At 39.0% G+C, this 17,293-nt stretch overlaps 1 protein-coding gene across 1 annotated transcript in view; it reads left to right on the forward strand.

Moving 5' to 3' along the window:
- The window catches only part of LOC135112061 (protein N-terminal glutamine amidohydrolase-like), a 43,450-nt gene that overhangs the window by 190 nt on the left and 25,967 nt on the right, over positions 1–17,293 (forward strand). The window contains exon 2 of the mRNA XM_064025957.1: positions 5,337–5,385. The gene's annotated coding sequence lies outside the window, so the exon portion shown is untranslated. The remainder of the gene's footprint in view (positions 1–5,336; positions 5,386–17,293) is intronic.

The following is a 17,293-nucleotide window of genomic DNA, read 5'->3' on the forward strand; positions in this document are numbered from 1 at the left end:
CTTCTTGCAGCTTCCCTTATTTCTTATGTTCTTATGAATAATTAGCAGAAAGAGACACGAAATACCCATAGGAATCGTAAAAAATAAATAAATAAATAAATAACAAAAATAATAGTAACAGCACTAGACTCTTTCCTCTAACACCAGTAGTAAGTAGAAATAACCACTCATCTACCACTCTATCTACCACTCTATTTGAGAATAATAAAATACCCCGTAGCACAGCAATAATAACAAGTCACAAATCTCAGCCAGCGTGGAAATCTGAAACAATACATTCCTTAACAATATATTCACTCCTCATGATCTGCAAACTGCGTGTTGTTATAACCTTGAGTCTCACGCAGCCACTTCACCTGGCGACCACCTGGGCACAGAGGCAGCCTGGTGGAGATAGCCGTGATGGGGGGAGGGGGAGGGGGTGACAGAGCGTGACGTACTCCAGCTTGCATTATTCATTCGTTTGAAGATGTTGGTGTAGATAGAAGGACTAATGACTCGAAAGGCCTGCTGAGTGTGTCGTGTGGCAGGGGTGAGAGAGAGAGAGAGAGAGAGAGAGAGAGAGGGGGGTATGGTTGGGCAAATGAAAGGTTGTAGCAATTTTTGGAAGGGGAAGGAAATGAATGGGTTAAATGAGTATGGTGCGGAGAGAGAGAGAGAGAGAGAGAGAGAGAGAGAGAGAGAGAGAGAGAGAGAGAGAGAGAGAGAGAGAGAGAGAGAGACCTTTCATACACTGACTTGATAAGGAAAGATGACTGGGGTTGATGGAGTGTCTTGCAATCACGGGAAGACTTTGGACGAGTATAATAATTACAAATTGCACTGTGCCATTTTCCTATGCAGTTAATTAGTTGTATAGTTACGCAGGTAGTGGTTACAATATTACAAAGTGACGTAGGGAAAAATGAAGGAACACAAACAATGGTGCCGTATAGATATGAGACTCTCTCTCTCTCTCTCTCTCTCTCTCTCTCTCTCTCTCTCTCTCTCTCTCTCTCTCTCTCTCTCTCTCTCTCTCTCTCTCTCTCTCTCTCTCTCTCTCTCTCTCTCTCTCTCTCTCTCTGTATGTGTGTGTGTATGTGTGTGTCTGTGTGTGTGTGTCCTTGCCTTGTTCTGCCATACCTTGTTCTCCCACACGTTGTTTACTTTATTATTAGCAAACAAACATGCCGAAACCCTTCTTACCAATAAATCTTCTTGTGTATTTTCATGTATCTTCTGTGTGGAGAAACAAGCACATAAGAACACAAGACTTGTACTTCTGCACCACCACCACCACCACCACCAGCACCACCACTATCACCACCACCACCAGCACCACCATCACCACCACCACCTTGCACTATTCTATTCAAACTCTTATAGTGAACCTCCTCCCCTATACATACATGGCAGGTCGGTGACTATAAACTCCAGCACCATTCCTATCATTACTGAGCGGCGAGCCTTCCTCCCCTCACCGGTGTTACGCCTCGCTGCAGGAGGTAATTCGCACGTTGGAGACAATTATCGTACATGGCACCGCTCCTAAATTTTTGCATTAATTGCTTTCGATGTTTTAAGTAGTACCTGCAGGCCCGGCTCGCTGCTGCAGGCTCTACACGTCTGCCTCGCTGCCGTGTGGTGTGTAGGCCAGTGTTGTTTGTGAGGAAAGGTAACGAGAAATAGTGAGTTTGCTGTCACCCGCAGCCACCCAGCACACACACTAACTTTATTCATTTAGGGAAGTGTGTGAGTGAAGCTTATCGTGAGTGAGTTTACTGAAAAACACTACGCATGGAAGTTATTGTGTGTTTTTAAATGCAAGATTTGTTGGGGATTGTTGTAGTTCATTTATTGGCTGTGTTTGTGTGAGTGATGCTTACCAGAAAACTACGAATGGAAGTTTTTTTGTGTTTTAAATGTGAGCCTCCTTTTGGTTATGATACGTAGTTCATTTATTAGTTGTGTTTATTAATTTGTTCGTTGTTATTTTTTTTTTTTATGATAAAGACGAAGTGTGCTGAAATAATTATTTTATGCATTATTAGAGTAAGTTTATCCGTTGTGTTCCTTGATATGTCAGTTATTAGTTATATAGTAAAAGTAGGATGGAAAACTGTAATGAAACAAATAATTAAGAAAATGATTGATAAGCAATAGGAAACTGAATAATGGGAAATTTATATTAAGAAGCGAATAATGAAGAGTATTAAAAAAACTGTAGTGGAACTAAATAATGAAAAGAAGGACCGGAAAATTCGACAAATTACTAAATTATAATAAAAATTTTAAATGTAGGAAAAAATAATGATAAAAACTATTAGAAATAAAAAAAAATGAAGAGGAATGAAAATTTGTTGAAATAAATAAATAACGGAGGAGAGGATTGGAAAATAATAGAAAACACGTAATGACTGAAAATTTACTGGAAACTCTAAGAAAATAATGTGATGGAAACAATGAAAAGACAAGGACCTGTATTCTTAAACATTTTGAGCATTCCCAAGAACTCATTTCAAAGTGCACGGAGTTGACCAGTGGGATTTTCATGATGTCTTTCGAAATGATGATGCAGACTGATCCCTCACTTGAATCATAACAAAAGTCATGTAAATAATAACTTCCACTACAGCCACTTCAAAATAGTCGAGGTGTGGCGCCGGGTCTTTCAAGAAATACGAGGCAAGGACAGCTGAGATAAGGAAATGAATCAGGTTCCCTGTCCTTGCGATAGGTAATGGAGAATGAAAACATTGAGAAGATAACATATAGATAAGAGATAACGCACTCTGCATAGCTGTTGTGATAGAACGCAAGGCCAACACATCAAGTATCATAACGGAGATGTTGGAAAAGTAAAAGGAAAAAAGTAAACTGATATCAGTGATAGTAGTGAAGATATGTGGAGTACCAAGAAGAGTAGTAGTAGTAATAGTAGTAGTAGTAGTAGTAGTAGTAGTAGTAGTTTTTGTTGTTGTTGTTGTTGTTGTTGTTGTTGTTGTTGTTGTTGCTCTTGTTGTTATTATTGTTGTTGTTGCTACTGCTGCTGCTGCTATTGTTGTTGATGCTGTTGTTGTTGTTGCTGGTGGTGGTGGTGGTATTGTTTTTGTTGCTGTTATTGCTGCTGCTGCTGCTGCTGCTGCTGCTGCTGCTGCTGCAGCTGCTGCTGTTGTTGTTGTTGTTGTTGTTGTTGTTGTTCTCCTTCTTCCTCTTGTTCTTGTTGTTCCTGTTGTTTTTGTTGTTGTTGTTCTTCTTCTTCTTATTATTATTATTATTATTATTATTATTATTATTATCATTATTATTATTATTATTATTATTATTATTATTATTGTTATTATTATTATTATTATTGTTCCTGTTGTTTTTCTTGTTGTTGATGGTGGTGCTGCTGCAGGAACATAAAGAAAGAACAAGCGGCAGCAGACTTGTTGGCCAATGCGAGACTTTTTGCAAGAATTCAGAAAATATAAGAAAACAATTAAAGAAGGATAGACAGCACACACGTGTCGGAATTACGTGATCTTGTGGCTCGGTGGTAAAGTCCTTGCACGACATATCCATGCCCCGTGTTCGAGTCTTACGTGAGGCATTTGCATGGAAAATAATTATAAATGAGAGAGAGAGAGAGAGAGAGAGCACCTGACACGCGACTTCTTCCATTACCAAGGTCACTGTCTACTTCTTTTCTTGTCTTTTCTTTTTCTGCTTCTATTTTCAACTTCCACATTACAAACAAGCTCGTACAGGTTATATCCACTGTTAATTAATACAGGTTACACGTACAGGTACAAACAAAGAGGTAGCTTACGACAGGTAGATTACAGGTAGGGCCACGACTGCTATACTATACTGTACAACTATATAATACACCTGTGCTTAGGTGGCAGAATCATTGTAACATTGTACTGACGAAAATAAAACAGTGACAAAGCAGTGAAATTAAAGATACATAAAACTGGATGTAATTTTAAGCTTTTCGTGTATAATACAGACCCTAGTAATAAGAGAAGAAAAAAATATAAGAAGTAATAAAAATGAGGTAACAAAAAATGGCAATAAAAAGGAGAATTATAAGCTTTGGTGTAACTAGTACTCGTGTTTATTAAAGAACCTGGAAGTGAGAAAGAAAAAGGATAAAAAAAGATAACGAGGATGGAAATTGTAGGAAAGAAAATTGTAAAAAAAGAAAAAAAAGTTAAATTGATATTACTAAGTGAGAGAAGAAACACACACACACACACACACACACACACACACACACACACACACACACACACACACACACACACACACACACACACACACACACACACACACACACACACACACACATCTACACTCACACACACACACACACACACACACACACACACACACACACACACACACACACACACACACACACACACACACACACACACACACACACACACACACACACACACACACACACACACACACACACACTTTTATCATCACCACAGCCACCACTACCACCACCATCACAATCTTAAACACACACACACACACACACACACACACACACACACACACACACACACACACACACACACACACACACACACACACACGAGTCAAGGTCATCACAACACCACCGGAAGACACTTGGTACACAACTTCTTCCGATATAAAATTTAATTATTACCGCGGCATTGCGGACGTGCTGGTGGAGAGATGGGGGAGAGGGGAAGGGGGAGAGTGAGAGTGAGAGTGAGGGGAGAGGGGAGAGAATAAGGGGGAGATATACTCAGCTTGTTAGGTTACAGTGTTGCCAAGGATTTCATTAAGTTTGTTTCCTTCTTTTGTTAACCTCTTTTTCCTTTTCTTTTTCTTCTTTTGTGTCATTGCTTATCATTTATTATTTTTATCTTTTTTCTCGTGTTTTTTTTTCTTTTTTCAATACTATTTTTTTTATGTTTAGTTTCGCTTGTGTTGAAATCGTGCGGTGTATTTTCTTGTTTTTTTTTATTTATTCTGGTTTTTATTCTTTTTTTCTTTTCCCTTGTTTTAAATTGCACTTTACCATTATCATTCTAGGTATTATTGTTTTCTTTTTATCTTATTTATTTTTTTTTATCGTTTGTATTCTGCTGATGTTCAATTGTGCTTTCTTTAAAATTCTTTGATATTTTCTTATCTTATTTACTTCACTATTGGTTTTAACATAATCTGCTCTTATTCTGTTCTCTCTCTCTCTCTCTCTCTCTCTCTCTCTCTCTCTCTCTCTCTCTCTCTCTCTCTCTCTCTCTCTCTCTCTCTCTCTCTCTCTCTCTCTCTCTCTCCCAGTATATCAAGCAATCTTTATTAATGTCTTCTTACATCCTCATCAGGTACTTGCTGAGATGCCAAAGTATCTACTGAGTACATCTGCCCATCTACGTAAGTGTCAGTATGTTTATTTATCTACCTATATTTCTACCTATTTACTTATATAATTGCAAGTATGTCTATCTACCTACCCATCTGTTTAGCTGTATATCTATTTGTCATTCTGCTTATATAATTGAAAGTGTGTGTATGTATGTATGTATTTTTTTATGAGCATGTTGCTGTCTGTCTATCTATTTCTGTCTGTCAGTTTATCTCATCACTCATTCACATCGAGGAGCACTGCTGGGGTTCGCTCTAAGGAGGTCAGAAGTCGTGACACACACACACACACACACACACACACACACACACACACACACACACACACACACACACACACACACACACACACACACAATTGTAATAGTAGTTTATTGACCTCGGTTTTACAGTGAAACTAACTACAGAATATACAATTCAGAAAGCTTCAAGCATTGCAGTCCACACTTGCATCAGTTAAAATATGAACACGTGATTTAAGACTACTAAAATAATCAGTACAATTCAAACTAAATTTAACTCTAAACTGAACACTCTAAAGTGAACTATGGACGTGTAAAACAATGAAAAAGCACACCCTCCCAACACATTAAAAATGCATGAAAATACAAAAGCAATTTTCCAAACATGAAACGAAAGATGAAAAGCACAAACACCACTTTCTATAATATTAAAAGAACGTAAGAAATGTACATTAAAAAATACAAACAACACAATTTCCCAAAAGCATTGCAAAAGAATATATATATATATATATATATATATATATATATATATATATATATATATATATATATATATATATATATATATATATATATATATATATATATATATATATATATATATATATATATATATATATATATATATATATATATATATATATATATATCATGGCATCATTCTTAAAACTTCGCACGTATAATATAGAAAGAAGAGGTGAACATAAAGCACAGACATGCCACGCCGGAAGACAAACTTTCCATGAGCATAAAAAAGAAACACACATTATTCATACAAGCAGAGCATATCAAAGATTATTATTCATGTTGTTTAGAAAGAAAAAATCGCAAACACCGACTGTATATATGTGAAACACACACACACACACACACACACACACACACACACACACACACACACACACAAATAAAAAAAAAAAAGTCTGCCTCTTCGCCGCCATGATCTCTTCCGTCGATGCAAGACACTCCTAAGCTTCCTTCCCAGACTACATTTTCCTCTTTCCCTCCCTCCACTCCTCCCCGTCCCACAAAAGAGCCGCCCTTCTTATGTACGACCCATGACTCAGGCGCCGCGGAATATACAGAGAGATCTGACCTAGTCTGTGTGTGTGTGTGTGTGTGTGTGTGTGTGTGTGTGTGTGTGTGTGTGTGTGTGTATGTTTATGCGGCCCCGCACTGCAGTAGCTACCCACCACCATCGAATGTGTGTGTGTGTGTATGTGTGTGTGTGTGTGTGTGTGTGTGTGTGTGTGTGTGTGTGTGTGTGTGTGTGTGTATGATGGTTTGTTTCCTGTTTGTAGACAGTGATGCACTTATCACACACACACACACACACACACACACACACACACACACACACACACACACCAAACTTGCGGTGCTGTGAAATGGCCATTAACAGCAAAATTGTACGTCTGCTTTAACTGGTGTGTTGCAATTATAATTCTCACAAATTAAAGTAGATCTGTAGTGCATCCGGATCATATGTGCATATCTACTGTGTGTGTGTGTGTGTGTGTGTGTGTGTGTGTGTGTGTGTGTGTGTGTGTGTGTGTGTGTGTGGTAATCTATCTCTTTGTAGGACTCAAAAATCGCAAGTCTTTATAATACCTGCCAATAATTAATGTGGTGTCAATGCCGATTTTTATTCACACTGAGCGAAGAGTTAGAGAAAAGAGTGAAAAGCCGGCAATTGATGAGTGGAGAGAGAGAGAGAGAGAGAGAGAGAGAGAGAGAGAGAGAGAGAGAGAGAGAGAGAGAGAGAGAGAGAGAGAGAGAGAGAGAAATGAATCACATATGCCAAGTTATGTATGCAGGATGTCATAATCAGACACAGACAGACAAACAGACAGAGACAAAGAGAAAGTAATACATGCAGTACTTTCAGCACCATACACACACACACACACACACACACACACACACACACACACACACCTGAACACCACCACCACCACCACCACTACCACAGTTGCCAGCCACAGTGTTCCTTCCTGGCCTCGCTTCCCGTCTACTTCCACCACCACTACCACTACCACCACCACCACTACTTCCACCTCACCTCTAAAATTACCTCGCATGCTTTTTAAAACCCAGGTACAGTCCACCGTTCCTTTCTTGGCCCGTGGAGAGCTATATGCGGATGTTTGAACCTATGTACGTACCATATTTAAACGTTCACGTCCCTTCCTTGCCAAGATAACATTAGGAAAATGTCAACAAAGATGTCCAGAGACGGTACTGGGTCCCCACGTTACTTCCCTCCTTGTCAAACTCCGCCTCACTTCGTCCCTCAGCTTTCACGGGACTGTCACCTTTATCAGTCTTTATCATGTGCTCTACTTCCACCACGTCCCCAAACACGGGTATTAATTTGATATCTTTCACCGCTTAATAACAGGGCGGTGAGGAATGGGAAGTGGAGGTAGAGGAGGTAGTGGGGGTGGTGGTGGTGGAAGGAATGGATGTAAGGAGACAGTGACATGAGCGAGGGAGAAGGGAGGGATTGGCAAAGGCAGTGAGAGGAAACACGAGGTCTCCTGGCAGGCGAGGTACAGACCAAGTCAATTCCCGGCATTTCTGTGTGCTTCATCATCTCGCTGACGCGCCACACGCCACGCACACACACTGCCGCTCATGACACACGCCACGCCACACTGAGCCGTGCATCACTCCACACACACACAGACACCTGCACCCATTCACGATACACAACACACCCATGCAACACTGACACCACACACTCATGCATTCATAACACACTACATACTCCTATGCACCAGTTACACCACACACCACAAAACACCACACACCACACCACACTGCAGCACACACAACTAACTGCATTTCATCACCCTTAACCTTATAACTGGTACGGCTTCTCCAGCTTAATCAGATTGTGTGGCGCAAGGGTACAACATAATTTCAAGACCCTGGTGACAGCAAAAGTAATGATCGCGTAACGTAAGTCATTTAGGACGCCTCGTTTATTAAGGTTACTCGAGAACTCTCCGCCAGTTTGTGTTCTTCCTCCTTCGTAGGATTTTAATTGTTTCAGGGGAGGAGTGTCACGATGCATATAGAATTAAACTGGCTAAGCTTTTTTTGACTGAATTTTTTTTATAGGGAGCAGGAAATTAAAGTTCTACAGGTCTTTTTTCGTTACTTATTTATCAATTTATTCATTTATTTGATTTACTAATTCATTTTCTTTTTTTTAAGCCATTCCTTCTTAATGACTATGAAAGAAATGCCATAGTGTCCAAGTGAAAGAGTTGTCTATATTCTTACTCCTCTTACTTACGACCTCTTAGTTATGAATTACACACACTCACACACACTCACACTCACACACCAGCAAGTAAGTCGACCCGTGCACAGCCATTCCTCGCTAAATATAAAGGGAAGGGGAAGGCAGTAAAGAGCGCTGCTTAAAACAAAACACTTCCCACCTGTGTTTGTAAGCGTGAAAAGATCCCCCGGCGTTGTTGTTTTCATGTTTTCTTTCGTATATTTTTACCCAGCCATCCCAAAAGACAGCGTCCGATGCCCTCTTAGCTGCCTTGGTGTGTGTGTGTGTGTGTGTGTGTGTGTGTGTGTGTGTGTGTGTGTGTGTGTGTGTGTGTGTGTGTGTGCTATCGCAAAATCAAGGGACTGTCCATACTACATTTTTTTTTATTTTCTTTAATCTCTCTCTCTCTCTCTCTCTCTCTCTCTCTCTCTCTCTCTCTCTCTCTCTCTCTCTCTCTCTCTCTCTCTCTCTCTCTCTCTCTCAAAGGGCTTAATTAGGTAGTTAATGATTTTCTTGGACAGCAAGCGTGATAGTCAGTCAGTCAGTCTGTCAGGTAGACAATCAGTTGCTCAGTTAGTCGTTCATTTATTGAGGCAGTCGGTCTGTCAATTAGTCAGTCAATCAATCAGTCAGTCATTTAATTGTTTAGTTAGTTTGGTAGATGGTAGGTTGATTATTCAGTCAGTAAGTCTTTGTTAGTCAGTCAGTCAGTCAGTCAGTCAGTCAGATTAGTCATTCATTCATTCAGATTTTAAATTTGTCAGTCAGTTGATTAATCAGTCAGCTACCTCTTTATTTCTTTATCTAGTTCATTAGTCAGTAAGGTAGTCAGTAAGTACCAGTCAGTCAGGCAGTCAGTCAGCTGATTAGATGATGAGTCAGCAAGTCAATCAACCACCTAACCACTATCACCCCACACCACTCCCAACAACCACCACCCTAATGACACAACCCGAACCTTTGGCCATAAATCCTAAGACCCTCAACGCCCCATACACTATTCCCAGCGAGGCCAGGACCCCATCCTCAGCGCCACCATCACTATCAGTCCGCCGCGAGACATTCCGGACTGATAGTGATGAATTAATCCACGACTTAACGTACTGGCTGGAAAAATTACGTGTCTCTTTTACTCACATCGTAATAACAGGAGTGGTGGTGGTGGTGGTGGTGGTGGTGGTGGTGGTGAAGGTAGCAACAGACAAAATAATGATGAAATATATACACGTGGAATAATACAACAAAGGTCTATTGTGATTGTTACTGTTCACACTGTTGTTGTTATGATGCGTATGTTCTTTATTCATTTTTTTTTCCTTTCTCTTGCTCTCTCTCTCTCTCTCTCTCTCTCTCTCTCTCTCTCTCTCTCTCTCTCTCTCTCTCTCTCTCTCTCTCTCTCTCTCTCTCTCTCTCTCTCTCTCTCTCTCTACAAGTACATATCCAGTTTAATTTATCGCTATCTATGCTGTAGGGTGAAAGGTAACATTGTTAAAAAATTAAAGAAGAGGAGGAGGAGGAGGAAGAGGAGGAGGAGGAGGAGGAAGAGGAGGAGGAGGTGGAGGAGGAGGAGGAGGAGGAGGAGGAGGAGGAGGAGGAGGAGGAGGAGGAGGAGAGCCTTTGTCGAGAGCTGCAGACTCCATAACTCATGCGGGGAAACTTAAAAGAGCGTATGAAAGGGAGGTTGAAAAGAATTGATAACATTAGTGTGTGTGTGTGTGTGTGTGTGTGTGTGTGTGTGTGTGTGTGTGTGTGTGTGTGCAGTGGGCGGGTTAAATATTTACCTGAATTTAGTACTAACACTTTCTAGTTAAGAGTGAGGTGAGAGAAGGAAGTTTTATTGATTTTATGGATATAAGTACACTATTTCCTGCTTGAGACTGCTGCAGTGGCTGGAAGGGGAAGTCTTGGAGGCAGAAAAAGAAGAAAAAAAAAAGAAGAAGAAAAAGAAGAGGCGACACATGACCAAAGTGATAAAAATGTCAAATCTCCCAGCAGTGCATGCAATAAATGGACTGTAATGCTTCGGACGTGTTTCTTCGAGTTAGTTACCACATACAAAGAGGCGATAGTTTACAAAGGAAGTTGATCTTGTGTAGTACCTTCTTTATGTATTACTGTTTACATTTACTATTGACATTATGTGGCTGGGAGAAGAGAGAGGCGACCGAACAGATAGCTACACCTTGTTTATGACCGATGCGAGGGAGGGAATGGGCAGTGTTTGCATCAGCCGGGCGTTGTGGCGGGAGGAAGGTGGTGTGTGTCCCGCTACTGTGTGAGAGTGTGGCGGAGGAAGGAGCATTACGGTGGCAGGAAGTGGCGGTGGTGCAGCTGGTTCAGGATTTTATCATGTACTGGACTGCTGTTTGTGTGTGTGTGTGTGTGTTCTAGTAATGTCAAAAATCTCGTTTTATCTCAGAAATGCGTTAATTATATATTACTTGTAGCAATAGTAGTAGTAGTAGTAGTAGTAGTAGTAGTAGTAGTGGTAGTGGTAGTAGTAGTAGTAGTAGTTTGTTGTTGTTGTTGTTGTTGTTGTTGTTGTTATTATTATTTTGTTGTTGTTATTCATTTCTGTTTATTTTTTTTGTTATTACTAATTATTATTTGACATGAAACTTGCAATCTCTCTCTCTCTCTCTCTCTCTCTCTCTCTCTCTCTCTCTCTCTCTCTCTCTCTCTCTCTCTCTCTCTCTCTCTCTCTCTCTCTCTCTCTCTCTCTCTCTCTCTCTAAGAATCCTTAGCCAAAAGCCACACTCTCGCATTCCTTTTCACTCTTCACACACACACTAATGACCTTATCATTATTACAACACAGCAACAGTGGCCATTATGACACATTAGAACCCCATACTCATTATCCTTCTCCCTCACCATTATCACGATTACTAGCGTGTCCCAGCCCACCACCACCACTACCACCACCACCACATACCATACAGAACACTACCACCACCACCACCACCGCCACCACCACCGCCACCGCCACCTCATCCATCACTGTAATCAGACTCAGTAATGTGTGATTTATTCTCTTTTCGTGTCTTTATAGAATGAAGGGAGCCTGTGAGATATTTCCATTCTTATTTGATGAGGTGACGGGAATTAATCAATCAAGCAGTCTATTAACTTCCCTTCTCATCTCTTCTCTTCTCTTCTCTTCTCTTCCCTTCCCTTCTCTTCTCCTTCCCGTGTGGTAGGCTTAGTTAGGTTAGGGTTAGTGTTGGTTGGGTCACTGTTACTTATATTACGTTAGGTTAGGTTAGGTCTGGTTAGGTTAGGTTAGGTTAGGTTAGGTTAGGTTAGGTTAGGTCTGGTTTCGTTTCGTTAGGTAAGGTTAGGTTAGGTTCAGTTATTTTGTTAGGTATGGTTTAGTTTGGTTCGGTTAAGTTAGGTTTGGTCACGTTAGGCTGGGTTGGATCGGATTGCTTTAGTTTGGTTAGATTAGAATAGGTTGAATTAAAGTTAGATAAAATAAAGACAGGACAAGATAAGGTTACGTTAAAGGCAAAATAAGAGTAGGTAACGTAAGGCTAGGTTAGGTTAAATGCGTGTTAAAGAAAGATAGAATAAATTATGATAAGTTAGAAAAAATTGGGTACTGCTAAACTAGGTTAATGTTAGACGCTGTTATTTAGGTTAGTGAGGACCGTACTGCATCAGGTTGTATTAGAATAGATTAGGATGAGTAATATGAAGATGAAATAAAATAAAATGGGATAATTTAGGACAAAATGAGGTAGTGCTAGGTTAGGTAAAGTTAGGCGATGTTAGGTTAGTTAGCACTATATTGTACTCGTTAGGGAAGAGTAGCTGAGACACTAGTGCAACAGAGATGTAAATACGTAATGAGGAAGCGCACGTCACCACCACCACCACCACCACCACCATCACCATCACCACGCAACACCGGAAAGCCTGTTGACGCTTCCTTCTGCTTTAGGGAACTCCAGCAGCACTCCCAGCCGGATTCCCAACACTCCTCCTCCTCTTCCTCTTCCTCATCTTCCCCCTCTTCCTCCTCCTCCTCCTCTCAGTACGGAGCCGCCACGCCCCACAATAGGATCGCCTGGGCTTGAGTGACTAGTAGGAGCAGGAGCATTGTGGCGTAGGAGTGGCGATAGTAGGAAAGTTTGCGTGTTGGAGGAGGATATGAAGTCGTCCCTCGCGTCCGGCCCCTTTATGGAACCTTCACAAGCACGGGGAAGGAGGAGAAAGGAGGAGGAATGTGTAAATAGTAGTAGTTAGTTTGTTGTATTCATTGTAGTGGAGAAACTTTGTTATTGTGCGTACGTGGTCTATTGTTTGTGTGTGTGCGTGTGTTTTGTGTGTTTGTGTGTTGGTAGGGAGGTCGGGTGTGTGTGTGTGTGTGTGTGTGTGTGTGTGCGTGTGTTGTGTTGTGTTGTGTTGTGTGTAATCTCGTTGATTATTTTCATTGTTGAGTTTACTCTTTATTATGAAGAAAGTGTATGTATGTATGTATGTATGTATGTATGTATGTATCTATGTATGTATGTATGTTTGTATGTATGTATGTGTGGAAGGGAGCGTAGTGGAATCAAATTATCTAAAGTGTCAGCATGTGTGTGAGTTTATATAACTAAGCAAGAAACACACACACACACACACACACACACACACACACACACACACACACACACACACACACACACACACACACACCATCTCCCTCTTCTCCCTAAACACACACACTACTCTGGCGCCTTTATCCTTGCTCCACACCCACCCACCCAACACACACACACACCCAACCCACCCACCCACACATACACACACACACTTTTTCTTTCCACACTCCAGTCCCCTCCCCACCTACCCTATCCCTTGCTTCCCTTGACCCACCACCCTCACACACACACACAGCCACCGTGCATCACCAATGTTACGCCCTAAGGTCAAAGTTAGTACCTTGCTCTCTTCACTGAAAACACGCCCTCTCATCGCCGCTACAACGGTGCGCGGGAGCTGTGGCGTGAACCAGTAACTTTAAGGCTGCCACGGAGTTTATCTGTCCATAAAAGGGAAAACCTCGTCCCCGTATACAAGATTGACGGTAAAACACACCTTTACCTGCAGGTGTGAGGGAACAGGTGCGTGGCAGCTACGTGGTGGTGTGGCGGGAGGGATGGGGGTGGGGGAAACGAGATGGACGGACAGACATGCACGTACACGCCACGCACGTACGTAGACATGCATACATTCACACACACACACACACACACACACACACACACACACACACACACACACACACACACACACACAGTTTATTAACAAAAAAAAGGCAATTCCAACGTGATACAAAGCACACACTCACTCACTCACTCACACACACACACACACACACACACACACACACACACACACACACACACACACACATTTCATGTTAACCATCAACAAACAGGAAAAATACAGACATACGATACACGAGAGAGAGAGAGAGAGAGAGAGAGAGAGAGAGAGAGAGAGAGAGAGAGAGAGAGATGAAAAAATATGTATAATCCTTTTTTTCATTTTTTTATGATGTTTCCTTTGCAATAATAATTTTTGAGAAATAAATCGGTTTAAAGGGAGAGAGATAGAGCAGTGACGCGCCTTCTACCTCACTGTGCCTCCGAGACTCCCACACTGATGAATGCCTAGTGCGGACCATATGCCACTCACTCACTCTCTCACTCACTCAAACACTCTCCTAACTCTCACTGGCGCCTCGGTACAAAGAGTGAGATCAGAATCCGTGAGTCACCATTCGTCACTTTAGGAAAACATTACTCTCATCACCATTATCATCATCATCATCATCATCTTCATTACCATATGTGACTGTTTTAACTCTTTATTAGTGGTGGTGGAGGTGGTGGTGGTTGTAGTAGTGGTAGTAGTTGTAGTAGTAATAGTAGTAGTAGTAGAACTAGTAGTAGTATTTGTTGTTGTTGTAATAGTAATAATGATAGTAGTAGTTGTCATTGTAGTTCGTATTCTTATTATCATCATCATTACTGTTATAGCAGCAGAATTAAGAAAGGAAACAACAGAAAACAAGAACGAGAACATAAGAGGACAAGGAAAGGAGGAAAATAACGAGGAGGAGGAAGGCTAAATAAATTAGTAAAAAGAATCACCGAGAGAAATACAATTACCTAGTCTGCCCTCTACCACTCGCGGCCAAAACGAGAACCTGTTGAAACAATCCCACGAGGAAGGAAAATGCATGTTAAGACCGTAAAAAGAATTAAGTCCATATAAATAAAGAGAACAGAAAATAAAATGTTCAAGAGAAATTAATTATGATGATGCTGAGGAGAATAGTGGTGGTGGTGGTAATAGTAGTAGTAGTAATAGAAGTTGTTTTTGTTGTTGTTGTTGTTGTTGTTGTTCATCTTCTTCTTCTTCTTCTTGTAATAAGAATAATAATGGCAACAATACTACTACTACTACTACTACTACTATTACTACTACTACTACTACTACTACTACTAATAATAATAATAATAATAATAATAATAATAATAATAATGCGTAATAATATAATGATGATAATTATATTCTCTTGGTGTTCATGTTTGTCGTAATGTTTCCATGACCTCTATTACATATTTAACTTTTTTTTTCTTTTTTTAGTTTTGTTAGATCTTTCCAGTGTAGTAGCTGCACACACACACACACACACACACACACACACACACACACACACACACACACACACACACACACACACTGCATTCCGTATATTTCCCTCATGTTTTATTTTGTGTATTGTATATTGCATTGTTATTTATTACTATTATATCTATTCTCTGTTCGTCGATAAATTTAATCTTTCTCCTTGCATTCTACTGATTCGTTATTTTTAATTTCTTATGGTTTATTCCTCTTTCTCAATATTTTTACTTTTTTTGTTTTTGTTTTTGTTTTGCTTTATTTTTTATCTTGTCTGTCAGTATTTCTCCTTTTCATGAGATTTTTTCTGTTTTTTCCAGGTTTTTTTTTCCAGCGAGCTTTCATTTCAACATTTTACTTTTTTTTTTGTATTGTTTCTCTCGTACAAGTTCACTATGTCACTATATTTTTGTTTCACTATTGCTTCATCTCGCCATTTCTCACTGTTACAGCGTTCTACATTTTTTTCTTTTTTTCTTTTTTTCGATGTTTTCTTCCACATATTTGACTGTTATTATTATTCCAAATCTCTCTTTTCTTGTATGTAACTTAGTATTTTTCAACCTTATTCCTTCACTTGTTTCTTTTTTTTTTTTTCTACTTTTTTCATAGTAGTTTTATTCTGATTCTCATATGCTGGTATTTTTTACATAATCTATTTAGTTTTTTTTTTTATTCATGTTTCACTGACTTCAAACTCGATTTTTTTTTTCCTTTTCGATCTCTTTTTTTCTCCCATTGTCTTTTTTAGCTTCACATCTTCCTTTCGTTTTTTTCCGTACTTTCATATTCATCTCGTTTTCTTTTATATATATATATATATATATATATATATATATATATATATATATATATATATATATATATATATATATATATATATATATATATATATATATATATATATATATATATATATATATATATATATATATATATATATATATATATATATATATATATATATATATATATATATATATATATATATATATATATATATATATATATATATATCTGAACCAGCAAGGCGTACAGCCCGCCACCTGTTATTCTCTCACTTTATTTCAATTTCACCAAGTCTATTCCCTCCAACTCTTAGTCTTTCCCCCCCCCCCTAATTTCACCACCCTGTCTATCCCCCCCAAAATAAAAAAAAAAAAAAAAAAAAAAAAAAAAAAATATATATATATATATATATATATATATATATATATATATATATATATATATATATATATATATATATATATATATATATATATATATATATATATATATATATATATATATATATATATATATATATTTTTTGCAGTGTATTGATTTTTTTTATTTTACTTCACCTGTTCAGCATATCATTTACCTTTCTTTCTTGTATAAATGATCCTTTCTCCTCCTTTCATTCCTTCCTTTTCCTGTTTTATCAATGAGCACTTTCATATTTCTTTTTTTTCCACATTATATTTCTTTATCTTTTTTTTTTTTATTAAACTTTGTCTACCTATTTTTATGATTTTTATGTTTATTTCCTTTAATTTCATTCGTTTTCTGCCTCTTTTGTGGTTAAGTACTTTTATATTTCATTTATTCCTACTGTTTTCTCTTTTAATTTTCTTACTTTTGATATTTTCACGTAATTTCTTTCGCGTCTGCTTCCTTTCAGTCTTTCATTATTTAGTATTTTCATGTCTTC

The sequence above is a fragment of the Scylla paramamosain genome, chromosome 23 (assembly GCF_035594125.1).
Source record: "Scylla paramamosain isolate STU-SP2022 chromosome 23, ASM3559412v1, whole genome shotgun sequence".
NCBI lineage: Eukaryota > Metazoa > Arthropoda > Malacostraca > Decapoda > Portunidae > Scylla > Scylla paramamosain.